At 40.5% G+C, this 24,800-nt stretch overlaps 34 non-coding genes and 16 pseudogenes across 34 annotated transcripts; all 50 read left to right on the top strand.

Moving 5' to 3' along the window:
* Positions 1-129: 129 nt before the first annotated feature.
* On the top strand, positions 130-248 carry LOC146043460 (5S ribosomal RNA). Its single transcript, XR_014464452.1, has one exon. It is a non-coding gene; the product is annotated as a 5S ribosomal RNA (ribosomal RNA).
* Positions 249-593: 345 nt separating this feature from the next.
* LOC146043217 (5S ribosomal RNA) lies at positions 594-712 on the top strand. Its single transcript, XR_014464210.1, has one exon. It is a non-coding gene; the product is annotated as a 5S ribosomal RNA (ribosomal RNA).
* A 344-nt stretch (positions 713-1,056) lies between these two features.
* Positions 1,057-1,175, top strand: LOC146044396 (5S ribosomal RNA). Its single transcript, XR_014464885.1, has one exon. It is a non-coding gene; the product is annotated as a 5S ribosomal RNA (ribosomal RNA).
* A 345-nt stretch (positions 1,176-1,520) lies between these two features.
* LOC146043954 (5S ribosomal RNA) lies at positions 1,521-1,639 on the top strand (annotated as a pseudogene).
* A 345-nt stretch (positions 1,640-1,984) lies between these two features.
* On the top strand, positions 1,985-2,103 carry LOC146043483 (5S ribosomal RNA). Its single transcript, XR_014464475.1, has one exon. It is a non-coding gene; the product is annotated as a 5S ribosomal RNA (ribosomal RNA).
* A 345-nt stretch (positions 2,104-2,448) lies between these two features.
* Positions 2,449-2,566, top strand: LOC146044013 (5S ribosomal RNA; annotated as a pseudogene).
* Positions 2,567-2,911: 345 nt separating this feature from the next.
* LOC146043682 (5S ribosomal RNA) lies at positions 2,912-3,030 on the top strand. The gene has a single exon (XR_014464673.1). It is a non-coding gene; the product is annotated as a 5S ribosomal RNA (ribosomal RNA).
* Positions 3,031-3,375: 345 nt separating this feature from the next.
* LOC146043626 (5S ribosomal RNA) lies at positions 3,376-3,494 on the top strand. Its single transcript, XR_014464617.1, has one exon. It is a non-coding gene; the product is annotated as a 5S ribosomal RNA (ribosomal RNA).
* A 339-nt stretch (positions 3,495-3,833) lies between these two features.
* On the top strand, positions 3,834-3,952 carry LOC146043459 (5S ribosomal RNA). The gene has a single exon (XR_014464451.1). It is a non-coding gene; the product is annotated as a 5S ribosomal RNA (ribosomal RNA).
* Positions 3,953-4,297: 345 nt separating this feature from the next.
* Positions 4,298-4,416, top strand: LOC146043952 (5S ribosomal RNA; annotated as a pseudogene).
* Positions 4,417-4,761: 345 nt separating this feature from the next.
* LOC146043482 (5S ribosomal RNA) lies at positions 4,762-4,880 on the top strand. Its single transcript, XR_014464474.1, has one exon. It is a non-coding gene; the product is annotated as a 5S ribosomal RNA (ribosomal RNA).
* A 345-nt stretch (positions 4,881-5,225) lies between these two features.
* LOC146044011 (5S ribosomal RNA) lies at positions 5,226-5,343 on the top strand (annotated as a pseudogene).
* A 345-nt stretch (positions 5,344-5,688) lies between these two features.
* Positions 5,689-5,807, top strand: LOC146043670 (5S ribosomal RNA). Its single transcript, XR_014464661.1, has one exon. It is a non-coding gene; the product is annotated as a 5S ribosomal RNA (ribosomal RNA).
* A 345-nt stretch (positions 5,808-6,152) lies between these two features.
* LOC146043625 (5S ribosomal RNA) lies at positions 6,153-6,271 on the top strand. The gene has a single exon (XR_014464616.1). It is a non-coding gene; the product is annotated as a 5S ribosomal RNA (ribosomal RNA).
* A 339-nt stretch (positions 6,272-6,610) lies between these two features.
* On the top strand, positions 6,611-6,729 carry LOC146043458 (5S ribosomal RNA). The gene has a single exon (XR_014464450.1). It is a non-coding gene; the product is annotated as a 5S ribosomal RNA (ribosomal RNA).
* Positions 6,730-7,074: 345 nt separating this feature from the next.
* Positions 7,075-7,193, top strand: LOC146043950 (5S ribosomal RNA; annotated as a pseudogene).
* A 345-nt stretch (positions 7,194-7,538) lies between these two features.
* On the top strand, positions 7,539-7,657 carry LOC146043922 (5S ribosomal RNA; annotated as a pseudogene).
* Positions 7,658-8,002: 345 nt separating this feature from the next.
* On the top strand, positions 8,003-8,120 carry LOC146044010 (5S ribosomal RNA; annotated as a pseudogene).
* Positions 8,121-8,465: 345 nt separating this feature from the next.
* LOC146043658 (5S ribosomal RNA) lies at positions 8,466-8,584 on the top strand. The gene has a single exon (XR_014464649.1). It is a non-coding gene; the product is annotated as a 5S ribosomal RNA (ribosomal RNA).
* A 345-nt stretch (positions 8,585-8,929) lies between these two features.
* LOC146043624 (5S ribosomal RNA) lies at positions 8,930-9,048 on the top strand. Its single transcript, XR_014464615.1, has one exon. It is a non-coding gene; the product is annotated as a 5S ribosomal RNA (ribosomal RNA).
* A 345-nt stretch (positions 9,049-9,393) lies between these two features.
* LOC146043529 (5S ribosomal RNA) lies at positions 9,394-9,512 on the top strand. Its single transcript, XR_014464520.1, has one exon. It is a non-coding gene; the product is annotated as a 5S ribosomal RNA (ribosomal RNA).
* A 345-nt stretch (positions 9,513-9,857) lies between these two features.
* Positions 9,858-9,976, top strand: LOC146043439 (5S ribosomal RNA). The gene has a single exon (XR_014464431.1). It is a non-coding gene; the product is annotated as a 5S ribosomal RNA (ribosomal RNA).
* A 344-nt stretch (positions 9,977-10,320) lies between these two features.
* On the top strand, positions 10,321-10,439 carry LOC146043921 (5S ribosomal RNA; annotated as a pseudogene).
* Positions 10,440-10,783: 344 nt separating this feature from the next.
* On the top strand, positions 10,784-10,902 carry LOC146043646 (5S ribosomal RNA). Its single transcript, XR_014464637.1, has one exon. It is a non-coding gene; the product is annotated as a 5S ribosomal RNA (ribosomal RNA).
* Positions 10,903-11,247: 345 nt separating this feature from the next.
* Positions 11,248-11,366, top strand: LOC146044362 (5S ribosomal RNA; annotated as a pseudogene).
* Positions 11,367-11,711: 345 nt separating this feature from the next.
* LOC146044139 (5S ribosomal RNA) lies at positions 11,712-11,830 on the top strand (annotated as a pseudogene).
* A 345-nt stretch (positions 11,831-12,175) lies between these two features.
* Positions 12,176-12,294, top strand: LOC146044694 (5S ribosomal RNA). The gene has a single exon (XR_014465130.1). It is a non-coding gene; the product is annotated as a 5S ribosomal RNA (ribosomal RNA).
* A 345-nt stretch (positions 12,295-12,639) lies between these two features.
* LOC146043897 (5S ribosomal RNA) lies at positions 12,640-12,758 on the top strand (annotated as a pseudogene).
* A 345-nt stretch (positions 12,759-13,103) lies between these two features.
* On the top strand, positions 13,104-13,222 carry LOC146044867 (5S ribosomal RNA). The gene has a single exon (XR_014465303.1). It is a non-coding gene; the product is annotated as a 5S ribosomal RNA (ribosomal RNA).
* Positions 13,223-13,568: 346 nt separating this feature from the next.
* LOC146044780 (5S ribosomal RNA) lies at positions 13,569-13,687 on the top strand. Its single transcript, XR_014465216.1, has one exon. It is a non-coding gene; the product is annotated as a 5S ribosomal RNA (ribosomal RNA).
* Positions 13,688-14,032: 345 nt separating this feature from the next.
* Positions 14,033-14,151, top strand: LOC146044341 (5S ribosomal RNA; annotated as a pseudogene).
* Positions 14,152-14,496: 345 nt separating this feature from the next.
* LOC146044693 (5S ribosomal RNA) lies at positions 14,497-14,615 on the top strand. Its single transcript, XR_014465129.1, has one exon. It is a non-coding gene; the product is annotated as a 5S ribosomal RNA (ribosomal RNA).
* A 346-nt stretch (positions 14,616-14,961) lies between these two features.
* LOC146043960 (5S ribosomal RNA) lies at positions 14,962-15,080 on the top strand (annotated as a pseudogene).
* A 346-nt stretch (positions 15,081-15,426) lies between these two features.
* On the top strand, positions 15,427-15,545 carry LOC146044150 (5S ribosomal RNA; annotated as a pseudogene).
* Positions 15,546-15,890: 345 nt separating this feature from the next.
* On the top strand, positions 15,891-16,009 carry LOC146044123 (5S ribosomal RNA; annotated as a pseudogene).
* Positions 16,010-16,354: 345 nt separating this feature from the next.
* LOC146044676 (5S ribosomal RNA) lies at positions 16,355-16,473 on the top strand. The gene has a single exon (XR_014465113.1). It is a non-coding gene; the product is annotated as a 5S ribosomal RNA (ribosomal RNA).
* Positions 16,474-16,818: 345 nt separating this feature from the next.
* LOC146043228 (5S ribosomal RNA) lies at positions 16,819-16,937 on the top strand. Its single transcript, XR_014464221.1, has one exon. It is a non-coding gene; the product is annotated as a 5S ribosomal RNA (ribosomal RNA).
* Positions 16,938-18,884: 1,947 nt separating this feature from the next.
* LOC146044728 (5S ribosomal RNA) lies at positions 18,885-19,003 on the top strand. Its single transcript, XR_014465164.1, has one exon. It is a non-coding gene; the product is annotated as a 5S ribosomal RNA (ribosomal RNA).
* A 344-nt stretch (positions 19,004-19,347) lies between these two features.
* On the top strand, positions 19,348-19,466 carry LOC146043211 (5S ribosomal RNA). The gene has a single exon (XR_014464205.1). It is a non-coding gene; the product is annotated as a 5S ribosomal RNA (ribosomal RNA).
* A 344-nt stretch (positions 19,467-19,810) lies between these two features.
* Positions 19,811-19,929, top strand: LOC146043161 (5S ribosomal RNA). Its single transcript, XR_014464154.1, has one exon. It is a non-coding gene; the product is annotated as a 5S ribosomal RNA (ribosomal RNA).
* Positions 19,930-20,274: 345 nt separating this feature from the next.
* Positions 20,275-20,393, top strand: LOC146044909 (5S ribosomal RNA). Its single transcript, XR_014465346.1, has one exon. It is a non-coding gene; the product is annotated as a 5S ribosomal RNA (ribosomal RNA).
* Positions 20,394-20,738: 345 nt separating this feature from the next.
* Positions 20,739-20,857, top strand: LOC146043666 (5S ribosomal RNA). Its single transcript, XR_014464658.1, has one exon. It is a non-coding gene; the product is annotated as a 5S ribosomal RNA (ribosomal RNA).
* Positions 20,858-21,202: 345 nt separating this feature from the next.
* On the top strand, positions 21,203-21,321 carry LOC146043497 (5S ribosomal RNA). The gene has a single exon (XR_014464490.1). It is a non-coding gene; the product is annotated as a 5S ribosomal RNA (ribosomal RNA).
* Positions 21,322-21,666: 345 nt separating this feature from the next.
* On the top strand, positions 21,667-21,785 carry LOC146043633 (5S ribosomal RNA). Its single transcript, XR_014464625.1, has one exon. It is a non-coding gene; the product is annotated as a 5S ribosomal RNA (ribosomal RNA).
* Positions 21,786-22,130: 345 nt separating this feature from the next.
* Positions 22,131-22,249, top strand: LOC146044572 (5S ribosomal RNA). Its single transcript, XR_014465008.1, has one exon. It is a non-coding gene; the product is annotated as a 5S ribosomal RNA (ribosomal RNA).
* Positions 22,250-22,594: 345 nt separating this feature from the next.
* On the top strand, positions 22,595-22,713 carry LOC146043696 (5S ribosomal RNA). Its single transcript, XR_014464688.1, has one exon. It is a non-coding gene; the product is annotated as a 5S ribosomal RNA (ribosomal RNA).
* A 345-nt stretch (positions 22,714-23,058) lies between these two features.
* LOC146043255 (5S ribosomal RNA) lies at positions 23,059-23,177 on the top strand. The gene has a single exon (XR_014464249.1). It is a non-coding gene; the product is annotated as a 5S ribosomal RNA (ribosomal RNA).
* A 345-nt stretch (positions 23,178-23,522) lies between these two features.
* Positions 23,523-23,641, top strand: LOC146044071 (5S ribosomal RNA; annotated as a pseudogene).
* Positions 23,642-23,986: 345 nt separating this feature from the next.
* LOC146043438 (5S ribosomal RNA) lies at positions 23,987-24,105 on the top strand. Its single transcript, XR_014464430.1, has one exon. It is a non-coding gene; the product is annotated as a 5S ribosomal RNA (ribosomal RNA).
* A 344-nt stretch (positions 24,106-24,449) lies between these two features.
* On the top strand, positions 24,450-24,568 carry LOC146043552 (5S ribosomal RNA). Its single transcript, XR_014464544.1, has one exon. It is a non-coding gene; the product is annotated as a 5S ribosomal RNA (ribosomal RNA).
* The last annotated feature ends 232 nt before the right edge of the window (positions 24,569-24,800 follow it).

Below are 24,800 nucleotides of genomic sequence, written 5' to 3'. Positions count from 1 at the left end.
CCGGTGCACATCTCTACTTTTTACATTACCAACACATGATTTTTTCAGTAAGCCAATACAGTTAGGAAACTTTTTTATTAGCTTACCTGGTGATAGAAGTAGAAGAGGGCAAAAAAGTGCCTGTATCTCACTTACAGCCATACCACATTGGATAGGCCCAATCTTGTCTGATCTTGGAAGCTAAGCAGTGTTGGGCCTGGTTAGTACTTGGGTGGGAGACCACATGGGAACACCAGGTGCTGTAGGTTTTTTCACATTACTGGCAAATTGTTTTTATTCTCCAGCTATTTAAATTGGAAACTTTTTCTTTTTATTGCCAGTACAGACATTTGGAAGAGGTCAAACAGACACAATAGCCATCACCTAAAGACTTACCACACTGTTTAGGCCCAATTCCAACTGCTTTTGGCAGCTAAACAGTGTTGAGCCTCTTTAGTAGTTTAATTTAAGACCCCCTGCTAATATCATGTCCTGTAGGTCTTTTTACATTACCAACACATGATTTTTATCAGTAAGACAATACAGTTGGGAAACTTTTTTATTAGCTTACCTGGTTATAGAAGTAGAAGAGGGCAAAAAAGTGCCTGTATCTCACCTACAGCCATACCACATTGTATAGGCCCAATCTCATCTGATCTTGGAAGCTAAGCAGTGTTGGGCCTGGTTAGTACTTGGGTGGGAGACCACATGGGAACACCAGGTGCTGTAGGTTTTTTCACATTACTGGCAAATTGTTTTTATTCTCTAGCTATTTAAATTGGAAATTTTTTCTTTTTATTGCCAGCACTGACATTTGGAAGAGGTCAAACAGACACAATAGCCATCACCTAAAGACTTACCATACTGTTTAGGCCCAATTCCAACTGCTTTTGGCAGCTAAACAGTGTTGAGCCTCTTTAGTAGTTTAATTTAAGACCCCTGCTAATAACATGTCCTGTAGGTCTTTTTACATTACCAACACATGATTTTTTTCAGTAAGCCAATACAGTTAGGAAACTTTTTTATTAGCTTACCTGGTGATAGAAGTAGAAGAGGGCAAAAAAGTGCCTGTATCCCACCTACGGCCATACCACATTGGATAATCCCAATCTCGTCTGATCTTGGAAGCTAAGCAGTGTTGGGCCTGGTTAGTACTTGGGTGGGAGACCACATGGGAACACCAGGTGCTGTAGGTTTTTTCACATTACTGGCTAATTGTTATTAATCTCTAGCTATTTAAATTGGAAACTATTTCTTTTTATTGCCAGCACAGACATTTGGAAGAGGTCAAACAGACACAATAGCCATCACCTAAAGACTTACCACACTTTTAAGGCCCAATTCCAACTGCTTTTGGCAGCTAAACAGTGTTGAGCCTTTTTAGTAGTTTAATTTAAGACCCCCTGCTAATATCATGTCCTGTAGGTCTTTTTACATTACCAACACATGATTTTTATCAGTAAGACAATACAGTTGGGAAACTTTTTTATTAGCTTACCTGGTGATAGAAGTAGAAGAGGGCAAAAAAGTGCCTTTATCTTACCTACAGCCGTACCACCTTGGATAGGCCCAATCTCGTCTGATCTTGGAAGCTAAGCAGTGTTGGGCCTGGTTAGTACGTGGGTGGGAGACCACATGGGAACACCAGGTGCTGTAGGTTTTTTCACATAACTGGCAAATTGTTATTATTCTCTAGCTATTTAAATTGGAAACTTTTTCTTTTTATTGCCAGCACAGACATTTGGAAGAGGTCAAACAGACACAATAGCCATCACCTAAAGACTTACCACACTTTTAAGGCCCAATTCCAACTGCTTTTTGCAGCTAAACAGTGTTGTGCCTTTTTAGTAGTTTAATTTAAGACCCCCTGCTAATATCATGTCCTGTAGGTCTTTTTACATTACCAACACATGATTTTTTTCAGTAAGACAATATAGTTGGGAAACTTTTTTATTAGCTTACCTGGTGATAGAAGTAGAAGAGGGCAAAAAAGTGCCTGTATCTCACCTGCAGCCATACCCTATTGGATAGTCCCAATCTCGTCTGATCTTGGAAGCTAAGCAGTGTTGGGCCTGGTTAGTACTTGGGTGGGAGACCACATGGGAACACCAGGTGCTGTAGGTTTTTTCACATTACTGGCAAATTGTTATTATTCTCTAGCTATTTAAATTGGAAACTTTTTCTTTTTATTGCCAGCACAGACATTTGGAAGAGGTCAAACAGACACAATAGCCATCACCTAAAGATTTACCACACTGTTAAGGCCCAATTCCAACTGCTTTTGGCAGCTAAACAGTGTTGAGCCTCTTTAGTAGTTTAATTTAAGACCCCCTGCTAATATCATGTCCTGTAGGTCTTTTTACATTACCAACACATGATTTTTATCAGTAACACAATACAGTTGGGAAACTTTTTTATTAGCTTACCTGGTGATAGAAGTAGAAGAGGGCAAAAAAGTGCCTGTATCTCACCTACAGCCATACCACATTGGATAGGCCCAATCTCGTCTGATCTTGGAAGCTAAGCAGTGTTGGGTCTGTTAGTACTTGGTTGGGAGACCACATGGGAACACCAGGTGCTGTAGGTTTTTTCACATTACTGGCAAATTGTTTTTATTCTCTAGCTATTTAAATTGGAAACTTTTTCTTTTTATTGCCAGCACAGACATTTGGAAGAGGTCACACAGACACAATAGCCATCACCTAAAGACTTACCACACTGTTTAGGCCCAAATCCAACTGCTTTTGGCAGCTAAACAGTGTTGAGCCTCTTTAGTAGTTTAATTTAAGACCCCCTGCTAATATCATGTCCCCTAGGTGTTCTTACATTACCAACACATAATTTTTTTCAGTAAGCCAATACAGTTAGGAAACTTTTTTATTAGCTTACCTGGTGATAAAAGTAGAAGAGGGAAAAAAAGTGCCTGTATCTCACCTACAGCCATACCACATTGGATAGGCCCAATCTCGTCTGATCTTGGAAGCTAAGCAGTGTTGGGCCTGGTTAGTACTTGGGTGGGAGACCACATGGGAACACCAGGTGCTGTAGGTTTTTTCACATTACTGGCAAATTGTTTTTATTCTCTAGCTATTTAAATTGGAAATTTTTTCTTTTTATTGCCAGCACTGACATTTGGAAGAGGTCAAACAGACACAATAGCCATCACCTAAAGACTTACCATACTGTTTAGGCCCAATTCCAACTGCTTTTGGCAGCTAAACAGTGTTGAGCCTCTTTAGTAGTTTAATTTAAGACCCCCTGCTAATAACATGTCCTGTAGGTCTTTTTACATTACCAACACATGATTTTTTTCAGTAAGCCAATACAGTTAGGAAACTTTTTTATTAGCTTACCTGGTGATAGAAGTAGAAGAGGGCAAAAAAGTGCCTGTATCTCACCTACAGCCATTCCACATTGGATAGTCCCAATCTCGTCTGATCTTGGAAGCTAAGCAGTGTTGGGCCTGGTTAGTACTTGGGTAGGAGACCACATGGGAACACCAGGTGCTGTAGGTTTTTTCACATTACTGGCAAATTGTTTTTATTCTCTAGCTATTTAAATTGGAAACTTTTTATTGCCAGCACAGACATTTGGAAGAGGTCAAACAGACACAATAGCCATCACCTAAAGACTTACCACACTGTTTAGGCCCAATTCCAACTGCTTTTGGCAGCTAAACAGTGTTGAGCCTCTTTAGTAGTTTAATTTAAGACCCCCTGCTAATATCATGTCCTGTAGGTCTTTTTACATTACCAACACATGATTTTTATCAGTAAGACAATACAGTTGGGAAACCTTTTTATTAGCTTACCTGGTTATAGAAGTAGAAGAGGGCAAAAAAGTGCCTGTATCTCACTTACAGCCATACCACATTGGATAGGCCCAATCTTGTCTGATCTTGGAAGCTAAGCAGTGTTGGGCCTGGTTAGTACTTGGGTGGGAGACCACATGGGAACACCAGGTGCTGTAGGTTTTTTCACATTACTGGCAAATTGTTTTTATTCTCCAGCTATTTAAATTGGAAACTTTTTCTTTTTATTGCCAGTACAGACATTTGGAAGAGGTCAAACAGACACAATAGCCATCACCTAAAGACTTACCACACTGTTTAGGCCCAATTCCAACTGCTTTTGGCAGCTAAACAGTGTTGAGCCTCTTTAGTAGTTTAATTTAAGACCCCCTGCTAATATCATGTCCTGTAGGTCTTTTTACATTACCAACACATGATTTTTATCAGTAAGACAATACAGTTGGGAAACTTTTTTATTAGCTTACCTGGTGATAGAAGTAGAAGAGGGCAAAAAAGTGCCTTTATCTTACCTACAGCCGTACCACCTTGGATAGGCCCAATCTCGTCTGATCTTGGAAGCTAAGCAGTGTTGGGCCTGGTTAGTACGTGGGTGGGAGACCACATGGGAACACCAGGTGCTGTAGGTTTTTTCACATAACTGGCAAATTGTTATTATTCTCTAGCTATTTAAATTGGAAACTTTTTCTTTTTATTGCCAGCACAGACATTTGGAAGAGGTCAAACAGACACAATAGCCATCACCTAAAGACTTACCACACTTTTAAGGCCCAATTCCAACTGCTTTTTGCAGCTAAACAGTGTTGTGCCTTTTTAGTAGTTTAATTTAAGACCCCCTGCTAATATCATGTCCTGTAGGTCTTTTTACATTACCAACACATGATTTTTTTCAGTAAGACAATATAGTTGGGAAACTTTTTTATTAGCTTACCTGGTGATAGAAGTAGAAGAGGGCAAAAAAGTGCCTGTATCTCACCTGCAGCCATACCCTATTGGATAGTCCCAATCTCGTCTGATCTTGGAAGCTAAGCAGTGTTGGGCCTGGTTAGTACTTGGGTGGGAGACCACATGGGAACACCAGGTGCTGTAGGTTTTTTCACATTACTGGCAAATTGTTATTATTCTCTAGCTATTTAAATTGGAAACTTTTTCTTTTTATTGCCAGCACAGACATTTGGAAGAGGTCAAACAGACACAATAGCCATCACCTAAAGATTTACCACACTGTTAAGGCCCAATTCCAACTGCTTTTGGCAGCTAAACAGTGTTGAGCCTCTTTAGTAGTTTAATTTAAGACCCCCTGCTAATATCATGTCCTGTAGGTCTTTTTACATTACCAACACATGATTTTTATCAGTAACACAATACAGTTGGGAAACTTTTTTATTAGCTTACCTGGTGATAGAAGTAGAAGAGGGCAAAAAAGTGCCTGTATCTCACCTACAGCCATACCACATTGGATAGGCCCAATCTCGTCTGATCTTGGAAGCTAAGCAGTGTTGGGTCTGTTAGTACTTGGTTGGGAGACCACATGGGAACACCAGGTGCTGTAGGTTTTTTCACATTACTGGCAAATTGTTTTTATTCTCTAGCTATTTAAATTGGAAACTTTTTCTTTTTATTGCCAGCACAGACATTTGGAAGAGGTCACACAGACACAATAGCCATCACCTAAAGACTTACCACACTGTTTAGGCCCAAATCCAACTGCTTTTGGCAGCTAAACAGTGTTGAGCCTCTTTAGTAGTTTAATTTAAGACCCCCTGCTAATATCATGTCCCCTAGGTGTTCTTACATTACCAACACATAATTTTTTTCAGTAAGCCAATACAGTTAGGAAACTTTTTTATTAGCTTACCTGGTGATAAAAGTAGAAGAGGGAAAAAAAGTGCCTGTATCTCACCTACAGCCATACCACATTGGATAGGCCCAATCTCGTCTGATCTTGGAAGCTAAGCAGTGTTGGGCCTGGTTAGTACTTGGGTGGGAGACCACATGGGAACACCAGGTGCTGTAGGTTTTTTCACATTACTGGCAAATTGTTTTTATTCTCTAGCTATTTAAATTGGAAATTTTTTCTTTTTATTGCCAGCACTGACATTTGGAAGAGGTCAAACAGACACAATAGCCATCACCTAAAGACTTACCATACTGTTTAGGCCCAATTCCAACTGCTTTTGGCAGCTAAACAGTGTTGAGCCTCTTTAGTAGTTTAATTTAAGACCCCCTGCTAATAACATGTCCTGTAGGTCTTTTTACATTACCAACACATGATTTTTTTCAGTAAGCCAATACAGTTAGGAAACTTTTTTATTAGCTTACCTGGTGATAGAAGTAGAAGAGGGCAAAAAAGTGCCTGTATCTCACCTACAGCCATTCCACATTGGATAGTCCCAATCTCGTCTGATCTTGGAAGCTAAGCAGTGTTGGGCCTGGTTAGTACTTGGGTAGGAGACCACATGGGAACACCAGGTGCTGTAGGTTTTTTCACATTACTGGCAAATTGTTTTTATTCTCTAGCTATTTAAATTGGAAACTTTTTATTGCCAGCACAGACATTTGGAAGAGGTCAAACAGACACAATAGCCATCACCTAAAGACTTACCACACTGTTTAGGCCCAATTCCAACTGCTTTTGGCAGCTAAACAGTGTTGAGCCTCTTTAGTAGTTTAATTTAAGACCCCCTGCTAATATCATGTCCTGTAGGTCTTTTTACATTACCAACACATGATTTTTATCAGTAAGACAATACAGTTGGGAAACCTTTTTATTAGCTTACCTGGTTATAGAAGTAGAAGAGGGCAAAAAAGTGCCTGTATCTCACTTACAGCCATACCACATTGGATAGGCCCAATCTTGTCTGATCTTGGAAGCTAAGCAGTGTTGGGCCTGGTTAGTACTTGGGTGGGAGACCACATGGGAACACCAGGTGCTGTAGGTTTTTTCACATTACTGGCAAATTGTTTTTATTCTCCAGCTATTTAAATTGGAAACTTTTTCTTTTTATTGCCAGTACAGACATTTGGAAGAGGTCAAACAGACACAATAGCCATCACCTAAAGACTTACCACACTGTTTAGGCCCAATTCCAACTGCTTTTGGCAGCTAAACAGTGTTGAGCCTCTTTAGTAGTTTAATTTAAGACCCCCTGCTAATATCATGTCCTGTAGGTCTTTTTACATTACCAACACATGATTTTTATCAGTAAGACAATACAGTTAGGAAACTTTTGTATTAGCTTACCTGGTGATAGAAGTAGAAGAGGGCAAAAAAGTGCCTTTATCTTACCTACAGCCGTACCACCTTGGATAGGCCCAATCTCGTCTGATCTTGGAAGCTAAGCAGTGTTGGGCCTGGTTAGTACGTGGGTGGGAGACCACATGGGAACACCAGGTGCTGTAGGTTTTTTCACATAACTCGCAAATTGTTATTATTCTCTAGCTATTTAAATTGGAAACTTTTTCTTTTTATTGCCAGCACAGACATTTGGAAGAGGTCAAACAGACACAATAGCCATCACCTAAAGACTTACCACACTTTTAAGGCCCAATTCCAACTGCTTTTTGCAGCTAAACAGTGTTGTGCCTTTTTAGTAGTTTAATTTAAGACCCCCTGCTAATATCATGTCCTGTAGGTCTTTTTACATTACCAACACATGATTTTTTTCAGTAAGACAATACAGTTGGGAAACTTTTTTATTAGCTTACCTGGTGATAGAAGTAGAAGAGGGCAAAAAAGTTCCTGTATCTCACCTGCAGCCATACCCTATTGGATAGTCCCAATCTTGTCTGATCTTGGAAGCTAAGCAGTGTTGGGCCTGGTTAGTACTTGGGTGGGAGACCACATGGGAACACCAGGTGCTGTAGGTTTTTTCACATTACTGGCAAATTGTTATTATTCTCTAGCTATTTAAATTGGAAACTTTTTCTTTTTATTGCCAGCACAGACATTTGGAAGAGGTCAAACAGACACAATAGCCATCACCTAAAGATTTACCACACTGTTAAGGCCCAATTCCAACTGCTTTTGGCAGCTAAACAGTGTTGAGCCTCTTTAGTAGTTTAATTTAAGACCCCCTGCTAATATCATGTCCTGTAGGTCTTTTTACATTACCAACACATGATTTTTATCAGTAACACAATACAGTTGGGAAACTTTTTTATTAGCTTACCTGGTGATAGAAGTAGAAGAGGGCAAAAAAGTGCCTGTATCTCACCTACAGCCATACCACATTGGATAGGCCCAATCTCGTCTGATCTTGGAAGCTAAGCAGTGTTGGGTCTGTTAGTACTTGGTTGGGAGACCACATGGGAACACCAGGTGCTGTAGGTTTTTTCACATTACTGGCAAATTGTTTTTATTCTCTAGCTATTTAAATTGGAAACTTTTTCTTTTTATTGCCAGCACAGACATTTGGAAGAGGTCAAACAGACACAATAGCCATCACCTAAAGACTTACCACACTGTTTAGGCCCAAATCCAACTGCTTTTGGCAGCTAAACAGTGTTGAGCCTCTTTAGTAGTTTAATTTAAGACCCCCTGCTAATATCATGTCCCCTAGGTGTTCTTACATTACCAACACATAATTTTTTTCAGTAAGCCAATACAGTTAGGAAACTTTTTTATTAGCTTAACTGGTGATAAAAGTAGAAGAGGGAAAAAAAGTGCCTGTATCTCACCTACAGCCATACCACATTGGATAGGCCCAATCTCGTCTGATCTTGGAAGCTAAGCAGTGTTGGGCCTGGTTAGTACTTGGGTGGGAGACCACATGGGAACACCAGGTGCTGTAGGTTTTTTCACATTACTGGCAAATTGTTTTTATTCTCTAGCTATTTAAATTGGAAATTTTTTCTTTTTATTGCCAGCACTGACATTTGGAAGAGGTCAAACAGACACAATAGCCATCACCTAAAGACTTACCATACTGTTTAGGCCCAATTCCAACTGCTTTTGGCAGCTAAACAGTGTTGAGCCTCTTTAGTAGTTTAATTTAAGACCCCCTGCTAATAACATGTCCTGTAGGTCTTTTTACATTACCAACACATGATTTTTTTCAGTAAGCCAATACAGTTAGGAAACTTTTTTATTAGCTTACCTGGTGATAGAAGTAGAAGAGGGCAAAAAAGTGCCTGTATCTCACCTACAGCCATTCCACATTGGATAGTCCCAATCTCGTCTGATCTTGGAAGCTAAGCAGTGTTGGGCCTGGTTAGTACTTGGGTAGGAGACCACATGGGAACACCAGGTGCTGTAGGTTTTTTCACATTACTGGCAAATTGTTTTTATTCTCTAGCTATTTAAATTGGAAACTTTTTCTTTTTATTGCCAGCACTGACATTTGGAAGAGGTCAAACAGACACAATAGCCATCACCTAAAGACTTACCACACTGTTTAGGCCCAATTCCAACTGCTTTTGGCAGCTAAACAGTGTTGAGACTCTTTAGTAGTTTAATTTAAGACCCCCTGCTAATATAATGTCCTGTAGGTCTTTTTACATTACCAACACATGATTTTTTTCAGGAAGCCAATACAGTTAGGAAACTTGTTTATTAGCTTACCTGGTGATAGAAGTAGAAGAGGGCAAAAAAGTGCCTGTATCTCACCTACAGCCATACCACATTGGATAGGCCCAATCTTGTCTGATCTTGGAAGCTAAGCAGTGTTGGACCTGGTTAGTACTTGGGTGGGAGACCACATGGGAACACCAGGTGCTGTAGGTTTTTTCACATTACTGGCAAATTGTTTTTATTCTCTAGCTATTTAAATTGGAAACTTTTTCTTTTTATTGCCAGTACAGACATTTGGAAGAGGTCAAACAGACACAATAGCCATCACCTAAAGACTTACCACACTGTTTAGGCCCAATTCCAACTGCTTTTGGCAGCTAAACAGTGTTGAGTCTCTTTAGTAGTTTAATTTAAGACCCCCTGCTAATATCATGTCCTATAGGTCTTTTTACATTACCAACACATGATTTTTTTCAGTAAGCCAATACAGTTAGGAAACTTTTTTATTAGCTTACATGGTGATAGAAGTAGAAGAGAGCAAAAAAGTGCATGTATCTCACCTACAGCCATACCACATTGGATAGGCCCAATCTCGTCTGATCTTGGAAGCTAAGCAGTGTTGTGCCTGGTTAGTACTTGGGTGGGAGACCACATGGGAACACCAGGTGCTGTAGGTTTTTTCACATTACTGGCAAATTGTTTTTATTCTCTAGCTATTTATATTGGAAACTTTTTCTTTTTATTGCCAGTACAGACATTTGGAAGAGGTCAAACAGACACAATAGCCATCACCTAAAGACTTACCACACTGTTTAGGCCCAATTCCAACTGCTTTTGGCAGCTAAACAGTGTTGAGCCTCTTTAGTAGTTTAATTTAAGACCCCCTGCTAATATCATGTCCTGTAGGTCTTTTTACATTACCAACACATGATTTTTTCAGTAAGCCAATACAGTTAGGAAACTTTTTTATTAGCTTACCTGGTGATAGAAGTAGAAGAGGGCAAAAAAGTGCCTGTATCTCACCTACAGCCATACCACATTGGATAGGCCCAATCTTGTCTGATCTTGGAAGCTAAGCAGTGTTGGGCCTGTTTAGTACTTAGGTGGGAGACCACATGGGAACACCAGGTGCTGTAGTTTTTTTCACATTACTGGCAAATTGTTTTTATTCTCTAGCTATTTAAATTGGAAACTTTTTCTTTTTATTGCCAGTACAGACATTTGGAAGAGGTCAAACAGACACAATAGCCATCACCTAAAGACTTACCACACTGTTTAGGCCCAATTCCAACTGCTTTTGGCAGCTAAACAGTGTTGAGCCTCTTTAGTAGTTTAATTTAAGACCCCCTGCTAATATCATGTCCTGTAGGTCTTTTTACATTACCAACACATGATTTTTTCAGTAAGCCAATACAGTTAGGAAACTTTTTTATTAGCTTACCTGGTGATAGAAGTAGAAGAGGGCAAAAAAGTGCCTGTATCTCACCTACAGCCATACCACATTGGATAGGCCCAATCTCGTCTGATCTTGGAAGCTAAGCAGTGTTGGGCCTGGTTAGTACTTGGGTGGGAGACCACATGGGAACACCAGGTGCTGTAGGTTTTTTCACATTACTGGCAAATTGTTTTTATTCTCTAGCTATTTAAATTGGAAACTTTTTCTTTTTATTGCCAGTACAGACATGTGGAAGAGGTCAAACAGACACAATAGCCATCACCTAAAGACTTACCACACTGTTTAGGCCCAATTCCAACTGCTTTTGGCAGCTAAACAGTGCTGAGCCTCTTTAGTAGTTTAATTTAAGACCCCCTGCTAATATAATGTCCTGTAGGTCTTTTTACATTACCAACACATGATTTTTTTCAGTAAGCCAATACAGTTAGGAAACTTTTTTATTAGCTTACCTGGTGATAGAAGTAGAAGAGGGCAAAAAAGTGCCTGTATCTCACTTACATCCATACAACATTGGATAGGCCCAATCTTGTCTGATATTGGAAGCTAAGCAGTGTTGGGTCTGGTTAGTTCTTGGGTGGGAGACCACATGGGAACACCAGGTGCTGTAGGTTTTTTCACATTACTGGCAAATTGTTTTTATTCTCTAGCTATTTAAATTGGAAACTTTTTCTTTTTATTGCCAGTACAGACATTTGGAAGAGGTCAAACAGACACAATAGCCATCACCTAAAGACTTACCACACTGTTTAGGCCCAATTCCAACTGCTTTTGGCAGCTAAACAGTGTTGAGCCTCTTTAGTAGTTTAATTTAAGACCCCCTGCTAATATCATGTCCTGTAGATCTTTTTACATTACCAACACATGATTTTTTTCAGTAAGCCAATACAGTTAGGAAACTTTTTTATTAGCTTACCTGGTGATAGAAGTAGAAGAGGGCAAAAAAGTGCCTGTATCTCACCTACAGCCATACCACATTGGATAGGCCCAATCTCGTCTGATCTTGGAAGCTAAGCAGTGTTGGGCCTGTTTAGTACTTGGGTGCGAGACCACATGGGTACACCAGGTGCTGTAGGTTTTTTCACATTACTGTCAAATTGTTTTTATTCTCTAGCTATTTAAATTGGAAACTTTTTCTTTTTATTGCCAGCACTGACATTTGGAAGAGGTCAAACAGACACAATAGCCATCACCTAAAGACTTACCACACTGTTTAGGCCCAATTCCAACTGCTTTTGGCAGCTAAACAGTGTTGAGCCTCTTTAGTAGTTTAATTTAAGACCCCCTGCTAATATCATGTCCTGTAGGTCTTTTTACATTACCAACACATGATTTTTATCAGTAAGACAATACAGTTGGGAAACTTTTTTATTAGCTTACCTGGTTATAGAAGTAGAAGAGGGCAAAAAAGTGCTTGTATCTCGCCTACAGCCATACCACATTGGATAGGCCCAATCTCGTCTGATCTTGGAAGCTAAGCAGTGTTGGGCCTGGTTAGTACTTGGGTGGGAGACCACATGGGAACACCAGGTGCTGTAGGTTTTTTCACATTACTGGCAAATTGTTATTATTCTCTAGCTATTTAAATTGGAAACTTTTTCTTTTTATTGCCAGCACAGACATTTGGAAGAGGTCAAACAGACACAATAGCCATCACCTAAAGACTTACCACACTGTTAAGGCCCAATTCCAACTGCTTTTGGCAGCTAAACAGTGTTGAGCCTCTTTAGTAGTTTAATTTAAGACCCCCTGCTAATAACATGTCCTGTAGGTCTTTTTACATTACCAACTCATGATTTTTTTCAGTAAGCCAATACAGTTAGGAAACTTTTTTATTAGCTTACCTGGTGATAGAAGTAGAAGAGGGCAAAAAAGTGCCTGTATCTCACCTAAAGCCATACCACATTGGATAGGCCCAATCTCGCCTGATCTTGGAAGCTAAGCAGTGTTGGGCCTGGTTAGTACTTGGGTGGGAGACCGCATGGGAACACCAGGTGCTGTAGGTTTTTTCACATTACTGGCAAATTGTTTTTATTCTCTAGCTATTTAAATTGGAAATTTTTTCTTTTTATTGCAAGCACTGACATTTGGAAGAGGTCAAACAGACACAATAGCCATCACCTAAAGACTTACCATACTGTTTAGGCCCAATTCCAACTGCTTTTGGCAGCTAAACAGTGTTGAGCCTCTTTAGTAGTTTAATTTAAGACCCCCTGCTAATAACATGTCCTGTAGGTCTTTTTACATTACCAACACATGATTTTTTTCAGTAAGCCAATACAGTTAGGAAACTTTTTTATTAGCTTACCTGGTGATAGAAGTAGAAGAGGGCAAAAAAGTGCCTGTGTCTCACCTACAGCCATACCACATTGGATAGTCCCAATCTCGTCTGATCTTGGAAGCTAAGCGGTGTTGGGCCTGGTTAGTACTTGGGTGGGAGACCACATGGGAGCACCAGGTGCTGTAGGTTTTTTCACATTACTGGCAAATTGTTATTATTCTCTAGCTATTTAAACTGGAAACGTTTTTTTTTTTATTGCCAGCACAGACATTTGGAAGAGGTCAAACAGACACAATAGCCATCACCTAAAGACTTACCACACTGTTAAGGCCCAATTCAAACTGCTTTTGGCAGCTAAACAGTGTTGAGCCTCTTTAGTAGTTTACTTTAAGACCCCCTGCTAATATCATGTCCTGTAGGTCTTTTTACATTACCAACACATGATTTTTATCAGTAAGACAATACAGTTGGGAAACTTTTTTATTAGCTTACCTGGTTATAGAAGTAGAAGAGGGCAAAAAAGTGCTTGTATCTCACCTACAGCCATACCATATTGGATAGGCCCAATCTCGTCTGATCTTGGAAGCTAAGCAGTGTTGGGCCTGGTTAGTACTTGGGTGGGAGACCACATGGGAACACCAGGTGCTGTAGGTTTTTTCACATTACTGGCAAATTGTTTTTATTCTCTAGCTATTTAAATTGGAAACTTGTTCTTTTTATTGCCAGTACAGACATTTGGAAGAGGTCAAACAGACACAATAGCCATCACCTAAAGACTTACCACACTGTTTAGGCCCAATTCCAACTGCTTTTGGCAGCTAAACAGTGTTGAGCCTCTTTAGTAGTTTAATTTAAGACCCCCTGCTAATATCATGTCCTGTAGATCTTTTTACATTACCAACACATGATTTTTATCAGTAAGACAATACAGTTGGGAAACTTTTTTATTAGCTTACCTGGTTATAGAAGTAGAAGAGGGCAAAAAAGTGCTTGTATCTCGCCTACAGATATACCACATTGGATAGGCCCAATCTCGTCTGATCTTGGAAGCTAAGCAGTGTTGGGCCTGTTTAGTGCTTGGGTGCGAGACCACATGGGTACACCAGGTGCTGTAGGTTTTTTCACATTACTGTCAAATTGTTTTTATTCTCTAGCTATTTAAATTGGAAACTTTTTCTTTTTATTGCCAGCACTGACATTTGGAAGAGGTCAAACAGACACAATAGCCATCACCTAAAGACTTACCACACTGTTTAGGCCCAATTCCAACTGCTTTTGGCAGCTAAACAGTGTTGAGCCTCTTTAGTAGTTTAATTTAAGACCCCCTGCTAATATCATGTTCTGTAGGTCTTTTTACATTACCAACACATGATTTTTATCAGTAAGACAATACAGTTGGGAAACTTTTTTATTAGCTTACCTGGTTATAGAAGTAGAAGAGGGCAAAAAAGTGCTTGTATCTCGCCTACAGCCATACCACATTGGATAGGCCCAATCTCGTCTGATCTTGGAAGCTAAGCAGTGTTGGGCCTGGTTAGTACTTGGGTGGGAGACCACATGGGAACACCAGGTGCTGTAGGTTTTTTCACATTACTGGCAAATTGTTATTATTCTCTAGCTATTTAAATTGGAAACTTTTTCTTTTTATTGCCAGCACAGACATTTGGAAGAGGTCAAACAGACACAATAGCCATCACCTAAAGACTTACCACACTGTTAAGGCCCAATTCCAACTGCTTTTGGCAGCTAAACAGTGTTGAGCCTCTTTAGTAGTTTAATTTAAGACCCCCTGCTAATAACATGTCCTGTAGGTTTTTTTTACATTACCAACTCATGATTTTTTTCAGTAAGCCAATACAGTTAGGAAACTTTTTTATTAGCTTACCTGGTGATAGAAGTAGAAGAGGGCAAAAAAGTGCCTGTATCTCACCTAAAGCCATACCACATTGTATAGGCCCAATCTCGCCTGATCTTGGAAGCTAAGCAGTGTTGGGCCTGGTTAGTACTTGGGTGGGAGACCACATGGGAACACCAGGTGCTGTAGGTTTTTTCACATTACTGGCAAATTGTTTTTATTCTCTAGCTATTTAAATTGGAAACTTTTTCTTTTTATTGCCAGCACAGACATTTGGAAGAGGTCAAACAGACACAATAGCCATCACCTAAAGACTTACCACACTGTTAAGGCCCAATTCCAACTGCTTTTGGCAGCTAAACAGTGTTGAGCCTCTTTAGTAGTTTAATTTAAGACCCCCTGCTAATAACATGTCCTTATAGGTCTTTTTACATTACCAACTCATGATTTTTTTCAGTAAGCCAATACAGTTAGGAAACTTTTTTATTAGCTTACCTGGTGATAGAAGTAGAAGAGGGCAAAAAAGTGCCTGTATCTCACCTACAGCCATACCACATTGGATAGGCCCAATCTCGCCTGATCTTGGAAGCTAAGCAGTGTTGTTCCTGGTTAGTACTTGGGTGGGAGACCACATGGGAACACCAGGTGCTGTAGGTTTTTTCACATTACTGGCAAATTGTTATTATTCTCTAGCTATATAAATTGGAAACTTTTTCTTTTTATTGCCAGCACAGACATTTGGAAGAGGTCAAACAGACACAATAGCCATCACCTAAAGACTTACCACACTGTTAAGGCCCAATTCCAACTGCTTTTGGCAGCTAAACAGTGTTGAGCCTCTTTAGTAGTTTAATTTAAGACCCCCTGCTAATAACATGTCCTGTAGGTCTTTTTACATTACCAACTCATGATTTTTTTCAGTAAGCCAATACAGTTAGGAAACTTTTTTATTAGCTTACCTGGTGATAGAAGTAGAAGAGGGCAAAAAAGTGCCTGTATCTCACCTAAAGCCATACTACATTGTATAGGCCCAATCTCGCCTGATCTTGGAAGCTAAGCAGTGTTGGGCCTGGTTAGTACTTGGGTGGGAGACCACATGGGAACACCAGGTGCTGTAGGTTTTTTCACATTACTGGCAAATTGTTTTTATTCTCTAGCTATTTAAATTGGAAATTTTTTCTTTTTATTGCCAGCACTGACATTTGGAAGAGGTCAAACAGACACAATAGCCATCACCTAAAGACTTACCATACTGTTTAGGCCCAATTCCAACTGCTATTGGCAGCTAAACAGTGTTGAGCCTCTTTAGTAGTTTAATTTAAGACCCCCTGCTAATAACATGTCCTGTAGGTCTTTTTACATTACCAACACATGATTTTTTTCAGTAAGCCAATACAGTTAGGAAACTTTTTTATTAGCTTACCTGGTGATAGAAGTAGAAGAGGGCAAAAAAGTGCCTGTGTCTCACCTACAGCCATACCACATTGGATAGTCCCAATCTCGTCTGATCTTGGAAGCTAAGCGGTGTTGGGCCTGGTTAGTACTTGGGTGGGAGACCACATGGGAACACCAGGTGCTGTAGGTTTTTTCACATTACTGGCAAATTGTTTTTATTCTCTAGCTATTTAAATTGGAAATTTTTTCTTTTTATTGCCAGCACTGACATTTGGAAGAGGTCAAACAGACACAATAGCCATCACCTAAAGACTTACCATACTGTTTAGGCCCAATTCCAACTGCTTTTGGCAGCTAAACAGTGTTGAGCCTCTTTAGTAGTTTAATTTAAGACCCCCTGCTAATAACATGTCCTGTAGGTCTTTTTACATTACCAACTCATGATTTTTTTCAGTAAGCCAATACAGTTAGGAAACTTTTTTATTAGCTTACCTGGTGATAGAAGTAGAAGAGGGCAAAAAAGTGCCTGTATCTCACCTACAGCCATACCACATTGGATAGGCCCAATCTCGCCTGATCTTGGAAGCTAAGCAGTGTTGGGCCTGGTTAGTACTTGGGTGGGAGACCACATGGGAACACCAGGTGCTGTAGGTTTTTTCACATTACTGGCAAATTGTTTTTATTCTCTAGCAGTGGCGTAACTACAGAGGGGGCAGGGGATGCAGCTGCTATGGGGCCCGGGGGCTTGGGGGGCCCCAAGGACCAGCTAGCTATCTCCTGCACCCTGCTGTAGTTAATGTCTTTTTTTTAATGTTGCGTGGGAGCAGCGCGCCGGGAGGTTAGAGATAGTACGGAGGGAGTACGGTGAGGGGAGGGGGGTATGTGTAGTGGGCCAGGGGGAGAGAGAAAGAAGTAAAGTGTAGCGTGTGCTAAGTGCACACGGCGCAGGTGGGGAGAGTATGTGTAGCGTTCCGGGCGGGCAGCGTATGTGCAGCGAGTCGGGCGGGAGCTCAGGGGTATCACCTGCACTACATGAGAGCTGCTGCTGGTGGAGCCTGCTTGTTGTTAGGTTAGAGACCCGCGTTCAGAAGCAGTAAGCAGCAAGGCGCGAAGCCCCAGTTGTGAGAGGACTGGAGAGGTCAGTTTATTGAAGAAGCAAGAAGCAAGCAGCAGCAGCAGCAAGATCTGGAAGTAGAGTTCTGCTGTGTGGTGAGCTGAGCAAAGTCTCATTAATAAAAACGTCTTGTGACTGGTTGGTCCGTACACATTGGGCAATATATTGAGCAATATTGCTCATTTTGGTATAAGTGATATCAATCATTACATCGCCCAGTGTGTACACTCTGCCTGCTGGACAATGCACTAATGCCCTCTGTCATCTGTGCTGGGAGTGCACTGATAAGGAGAGCCATGCTGTATGGCCACCACTTAGCGCCCTGTCCCCACTGTTGTGTCCCTTTCCCCTCTGACCTTGTGCTATAACTCCTCTCTCCTGTCCAGTCTGACCCCTCTCATCTCAGCTCTGTTGTCACCCCTCTCTTCTGCCCCCCTCTGTTCTGTCCCTGTCACCTCTATCCTGGTCCTGTCACAACTGTCATTTTTTTTTAAACATGAGGTCCAACAACTTTTTTTTTTTAACCTTTCTGTACCTATAGCCCCTTTCTGTACCAATAAAAAAGTTATTGGACCTCGTGTGTTTAAAAAAACTGACAGTTGTGACAGGACCAGGATAGAGGTGACCGGGAGACAGGGGAGGGGGGGGGGGGGGCCCATTCAAGATTTTTGCTATGGGGCCCACAAAACTCTAGTTACGCCCCTGTTCTCTAGCTATTTAAATTGGAAACTTTTTCTTTTTATTGCCAGCACTGACATGTGGAAGAGGTCAAACAGACACAATAGCCATCACCTAAAGACTTACCACACTGTTTAGGCCCAATTCCAACTGCTTTTGGCAGCTAAACAGTGCTGAGCCTCTTTAGTAGTTTAATTCAAGACCCCCTGCTAATATAATGTCCTGTAGGTCTTTTTACATTACCAACACCAGTGGTGCAAGTAGAATTTTTTTCTTGGTGGTACTGATAGCCTCCACCAAAAATGGGCGTGGCCATGTGTCATGAGGGGGCGTGGTCCCACAAAGCTAGAGGAGTGACTAAATGACAATAGTGGCGTGACATCAGGAGACAGGGAATGACTGGGGGGGTGTTGGCTCTTGCTTGGGGGAGAGCCGGGCAGCTTGTGCTTACAATTGTGGAGCTTGTGGAGCTTGCGTGGTCGGCGCCGCTGATGCCTGTCAGTCTGACAGGCTAAATCAGCAGTAGCCGGTAGCTGCATACAGCACCAATCATAATGCTGGGTGGGCAGGCTGCAGATGCATTATATTTAGACTTAAAATAAAAATAGCATTGACAGTGGGTCAGGGGGGAAGTGGTACTGCGTACCTGCAACATATTTCTTACAGGTACTCCGTACCACGCCGTACCCCCTTACTTGCAATACTGACCAACACATGATTTTTTTCAGTAAGCCAATACAGTTAGGAAACTTTTTTATTAGCTTACCTGGTGATAGAAGTAGAAGAGGACAAAAAAGTGCCTGTATCTCACTTACAGCCATACCACATTGGATAGGCCCAATCTCGTCTGATCTTGGAAGCTAAGCAGTGTTGGGCCTGGTTAGTACTTGGGTGGGAGACCACATGGGAACACCAGGTGCTGTAGGTTTTTCACATTACTGGCAAATTGTTTTTATTCTCTAGCTATTTAAATTGGAAACTTTTTCTTTTTATTGCCAGTACAGACATTTGGAAGAGGTCAAACAGACACAATAGCCATCACCTAAAGACTTACCACACTGTTTAGGCCCAATTCCAACTGCTTTTGGCAGCTAAACAGTGTTGAGCCTCTTTAGTAGTTTAATTTAAGACCCCCTGCTAATATCATGTCCTGTAGGTCTTTTTACATTACCAACACATGATTTTTATCAGTGAGACAATACAGTTGGGAAACTTTTTTATTAGCTTACCTGGTTATAGAAGTAGAAGAGGGCAAAAAAGTGCTTGTATCTCACCTACAGCCATACCACATTGGATAGGCCCAATCTCGTCTGATCTTGGAAGCTAAGCAGTGTTGGTCCTGGTTAGTACTTGGGTGGGAGACCACATGGGAACACCAGGTGCTGTAGGTTTTTTCACATTACTGGCAAATTGTTTTTATTCTCTAGCTATTTAAATTGGAAATTTTTTCTTTTTATTGCCAGCACTGACATTTGGAAGAGGTCAAACAGACACAATAGCCATCACCTAAAGACTTACCATACTGTTTAGGCCCAATTCCAACTGCTTTTGGCAGCTAAACAGTGTTGAGCCTCTTTAGTAGTTTAATTTAAGACCCCCTGCTAATATAATGTCCGGTAGGTCTTTTACATTACCAACACATGATTTTTTTCAGTAAGCCAATACAGTTAGGAAACTTTTTTATTAGCTTACCTGGTGATAGAAGTAGAAGAGGGCAAAAAAGTGCCTGTATCTCACCTACAGCCATACCACATTGGATAGGCCCAATCTCGTCTGATCTTGGAAGCTAAGCAGTGTTGGGCCTGGTTAGTATTTGGGTGGGAGACCACATGGGAACACCAGGTGCTGTAGGTTTTTTCACATTACTGGCAAATTGTTTTTATTCTCTAGCTATTTAAATTGGAAACTTTTTCTTTTTATTGCCATTACAGACATTTGGAAGAGGTCAAACAGACACAATAGCCATCACCTAAAGACTTACCACACTGTTTAGGCCCAATTCCAACTGCTTTTTGCAGCTAAACAGTGTTGAGCCTCTTTAGTAGTTTAATTTAAGACCCCCTGCTAATATCATGTCATGTAGGTCTTTTTACATTACCAACACATGATTTTTTTCAGTAAGACAATACAGTTGGGAAACTTTTTTATTAGCTTACATGGTGATAGAAGTAGAAGAGAGTAAAAAAGTGCCTGTATCTCACCTACAGCCATACCACATTGGATAGGCCCAATCTCGTCTGATCTTGGAAGCTAAGCAGTGTTGGACCTGGTTAGTACTTGGGTGGGAGACCACATGAGAACACCAGGTGCTGTAGGTTTTTTTACCTTACTTGCAATTTGTTATTATTCTCTAGCTATTTAAATTGGAAACTTTTTCTTTTTATTGCCAGCGCAGACATTTGGAAGAGTTCAAACAGACACAATAGCCATCACCTAAAGACTTACCACACTGTTAAGGCCCAATTCCAACTGCTTTTGGCAGCTAAACAGTGTTGAGCCTCTTTAGTAGTTTAATTTAAGACCCCCTGCTAATAACATGTCCTGTAGGTCTTTTTACATTACCAACTCATGATTTTTTTCAGTAAGCCAATACAGTTAGGAAACTTTTTTATTAGCTTACCTGGTGATAGAAGTAGAAGAGGGCAAAAAAGTGTGTGTATCTCACCTACAGCCATACCACATTGGATAGGCCCAATCTCGTCTGATCTTGGAAGCTAAGCAGTGTTGGGCCTGGTTAGAACTTGGGTGGGAGACCACATGGGAACACCAGGTGCTGTAGGTTTTTTCACATTACTGGCAAATTGTTTTTATTCTCTAGCTATTTAAATTGGAAACTTTTTCTTTTTATTGCCAGCACTGACATTTGGAAGAGGTCAAACAGACACAATAGCCATCACCTAAAGACTTACCACACTGTTTAGGCCCAATTCCAACTGCTTTTGGCAGCTAAACAGTGCTGAGCCTCTTTAGTAGTTTAATTTAAGACCCCCTGCTAATATAATGTCCTGTAGGTCTTTTTACATTACCAACACATGATTTTTTTCAGTAAGCCAATACAGTTAGGAAACTTTTTTATTAACTTACCTGGTGATAGAAGTAGAAGAGGACAAAAAAGTGCCTGTATCTCACTTACAGCCATACCACATTGGATAGGCCAAATCTCGTCTGATCTTGGAAGCTAAGCAGTGTTGGGCCTGGTTAGTACTTGGGTGGGAGACCACATGGGAACACCAGGTGCTGTAGGTTTTTTCACATTACTGGCAAATTGTTTTTATTCTCTAGCTATTTAAATTGGAAACTTTTTCTTTTTATTGCCAGTACAGACATTTGGAAGAGGTCAAACAGACACAATAGCCATCACCTATAGACTTACCACACTGTTTAGGCCCAATTCCAACTGCTTTTGGCAGCTAAACAGTGTTGAGCCTCTTTAGTAGTTTAATTTAAGACCCCCTGCTAATATCATGTCCTGTAGGTCTTTTTACATTACCAACACATGATTTTTATCAGTAAGACAATACAGTTGGGAAACTTTTTTATTAGCTTACCTGGTTATAGAAGTAGAAGAGGGCAAAAAAGTGCTTGTATCTCACCTACAGCCATACCACATTGGATAGGCCCAATCTCGTCTGATCTTGGAAGCTAAGCAGTGTTGGGCCTGGTTAGTACTTGGGTGGGAGACCACATGGGAACACCAGGTGCTGTAGGTTTTTTCACATTACTGGCAAATTGTTTTTATTCTCTAGCTATTTAAATTTAAAAAATTTTCTTTTTATTGCCAGCACTGACATTTGGAAGAGGTCAAACAGACACAATAGCCATCACCTAAAGATTTACCATACTGTTTAGGCCCAATTCCAACTGCTTTTGGCAGCTAAACAGTGTTGAGCCTCTTTAGTAGTTTAATTTAAGACCCCCTGCTAATAACATGTCCTGTAGGTCTTTTTACATTACCAACTCATGATTTTTTTCAGTAAGCCAATACAGTTAGGAAACTTTTTTATTAGCTTACCTGGTGATAGAAGTAGAAGAGGGCAAAAAAGTGCCTGTATCTAACCTACAGCCATACCACATTGGATAGGCCCAATCTCGTCTGATCTTGGAAGCTAAGCAGTGTTGGGCCTGGTTAGTACTTGGGTGGGAGACCACGTGGGAACACCAGGTGCTGTAGGTTTTTTCACATTACTGGCAAATTGTTTTTATTCTCTAGCTATTTAAATTGGAAACTTTTTCTTTTTATTGCCAGCACTGACATTTGGAAGAGGTCAAACAGACACAATAGCCATCACCTAAAGACTTACCACACTGTTTAGGCCCAATTCCAACTGCTTTTGGCAGCTAAACAGTGTTGAGCCTCTTTAGTAGTTTAATTTAAGACCCCCTGCTAATATCATGTCCTGTAGGTCTTTTTACATTACCAACACATGATTTTTTTCAGTAAGCCAATACAGTTAGGAAACTTTTTTATTAGCTTACCTGGTGATAGAAGTAGAAGAGGGCAAAAAAGTGCCTGTATCTCACCTACAGCCATACCACATTGGATAGGCCCAATCTTGTCTGATCTTGGAAGCTAAGCAGTGTTGGGCCTGGTTAGTATTTGGGTGGGAGACCACTTGGGAACACCAGGTGCTGTAGGTTTTTTCACATTACTGGCAAATTGTTTTTATTCTCTAGCTATTTAAATTGGAAACTTTTTCTTTTTATTGCCATTACAGACATTTGGAAGAGGTCAAACAGACACAATAGCCATCACCTAAAGACTTACCACACTGTTTAGGCCCAATTCCAACTGCTTTTGGCAGCTAAACAGTGTTGAGCCTCTTTAGTAGTTTAATTTAAGACCCCCTGCTAATATCATGTCATGTAGGTCTTTTTACATTACCAACACATGATTTTTTTCAGTAAGACAATACAGTTGGGAAACTTTTTTATTAGCTTACATGGTGATAGAAGTAGAAGAGAGCAAAAAAGTGCCTGTATCTTACCTACAGCCATACCACATTGGATAGGCCCAATCTCGTCTGATCTTGGAAGCTAAGCAGTGTTGGGCCTGGTTAGTACTTTGGTGGGAGACCACATGGGAACACCAGGTGCTGTATGTTTTTTCACATTACTGGCAAATTGTTATTATTCTCTAGCTATTTAAATTGGAAACTTTTTCTTTTTATTGCCAGCACTGACATTTGGAAGAGGTCAAACAGACACAATAGCCATCACCTAAAGACTTACCACACTGTTTAGGCCCAATTCCAACTGCTTTTGGCAGCTAAACAGTGTTGAGACTCTTTAGTAGTTTAATTTAAGACCCCCTGCTAATATAATGTCCTGTAGGTCTTTTTACATTACCAACACATGATTTTTTTCAGGAAGCCAATACAGTTAGGAAACTTTTTTATTAGCTTACCTGGTGATAGAAGTAGAAGAGGGCAAAAAAGTGCCTGTATCTCACCTACAGCCATACCACATTGGATAGGCCCAATCTTGTCTGATCTTGGAAGCTAAGCAGTGTTGGACCTGGTTAGTACTTGGGTGGGAGACGACATGGGAACACCAGGTGCTGTAGGTTTTTTCACATTACTGGCAAATTGTTTTTATTCTCTAGCTATTTAAATTGGAAACTTTTTCTTTTTATTGCCAGTACAGACATTTGGAAGAGGTCAAACAGACACAATAGCCATCACCTAAAGACTTACCACACTGTTTAGGCCCAATTCCAACTGCTTTTGGCAGCTAAACAGTGTTGAGTCTCTTTAGTAGTTTAATTTAAGACCCCCTGCTAATATCATGTCCTATAGGTCTTTTTACATTACCAACACATGATTTTTTTCAGTAAGCCAATACAGTTAGGAAACTTTTTTATTAGCTTTCATGGTGATAGAAGTAGAAGAGAGCAAAAAAGTGCATGTATCTCACCTACAGCCATACCACATTGGATAGGCCCAATCTCGTCTGATCTTGGAAGCTAAGCAGTGTTGTGCCTGGTTAGTACTTGGGTGGGAGACCACATGGGAACACCAGGTGCTGTAGGTTTTTTCACATTACTGGCAAATTGTTTTTATTCTCTAGCTATTTAAATTGGAAACTTTTTCTTTTTATTGCCAGTACAGACATTTGGAAGAGGTCAAACAGACACAATAGCCAACACCTAAAGACTTACCACACTGTTTAGGCCCAATTCCAACTGCTTTTGGCAGCTAAACAGTGTTGAGCCTCTTTAGTAGTTTAATTTAAGACCCCCTGCTAATATCATGTCCTGTAGGTCTTTTTACATTACCAACACATGATTTTTTCAGTAAGCCAATACAGTTAGGAAACTTTTTTATTAGCTTACCTGGTGATAGAAGTAGAAGAGGGCAAAAAAGTGCCTGTATCTCACCTACAGCCATACCACATTGGATAGGCCCAATCTTGTCTGATCTTGGAAGCTAAGCAGTGTTGGGCCTGTTTAGTACTTGGGTGGGAGACCACATGGGAACACCAGGTGCTGTAGGTTTTTTCACATTACTGGCAAATTGTTTTTATTCTCTAGCTATTTAAATTGGAAACTTTTTCTTTTTATTGCCAGTACAGACATTTGGAAGAGGTCAAACAGACACAATAGCCATCACCTAAAGACTTACCACACTGTTTAGGCCCAATTCCAACTGCTTTTGGCAGCTAAACAGTGTTGAGCCTCTTTAGTAGTTTAATTTAAGACCCCCTGCTAATATCATGTCCTGTAGGTC

This window comes from Crinia signifera, chromosome 19 (assembly GCF_055691185.1).
Source record: "Crinia signifera chromosome 19, ASM5569118v1, whole genome shotgun sequence".
Taxonomy (NCBI): Eukaryota; Metazoa; Chordata; class Amphibia; order Anura; family Myobatrachidae; genus Crinia; species Crinia signifera.
The sequence above is the reverse complement of the archived record's forward strand: the minus strand, read 5'-3'. Positions and strand labels throughout refer to the sequence as shown.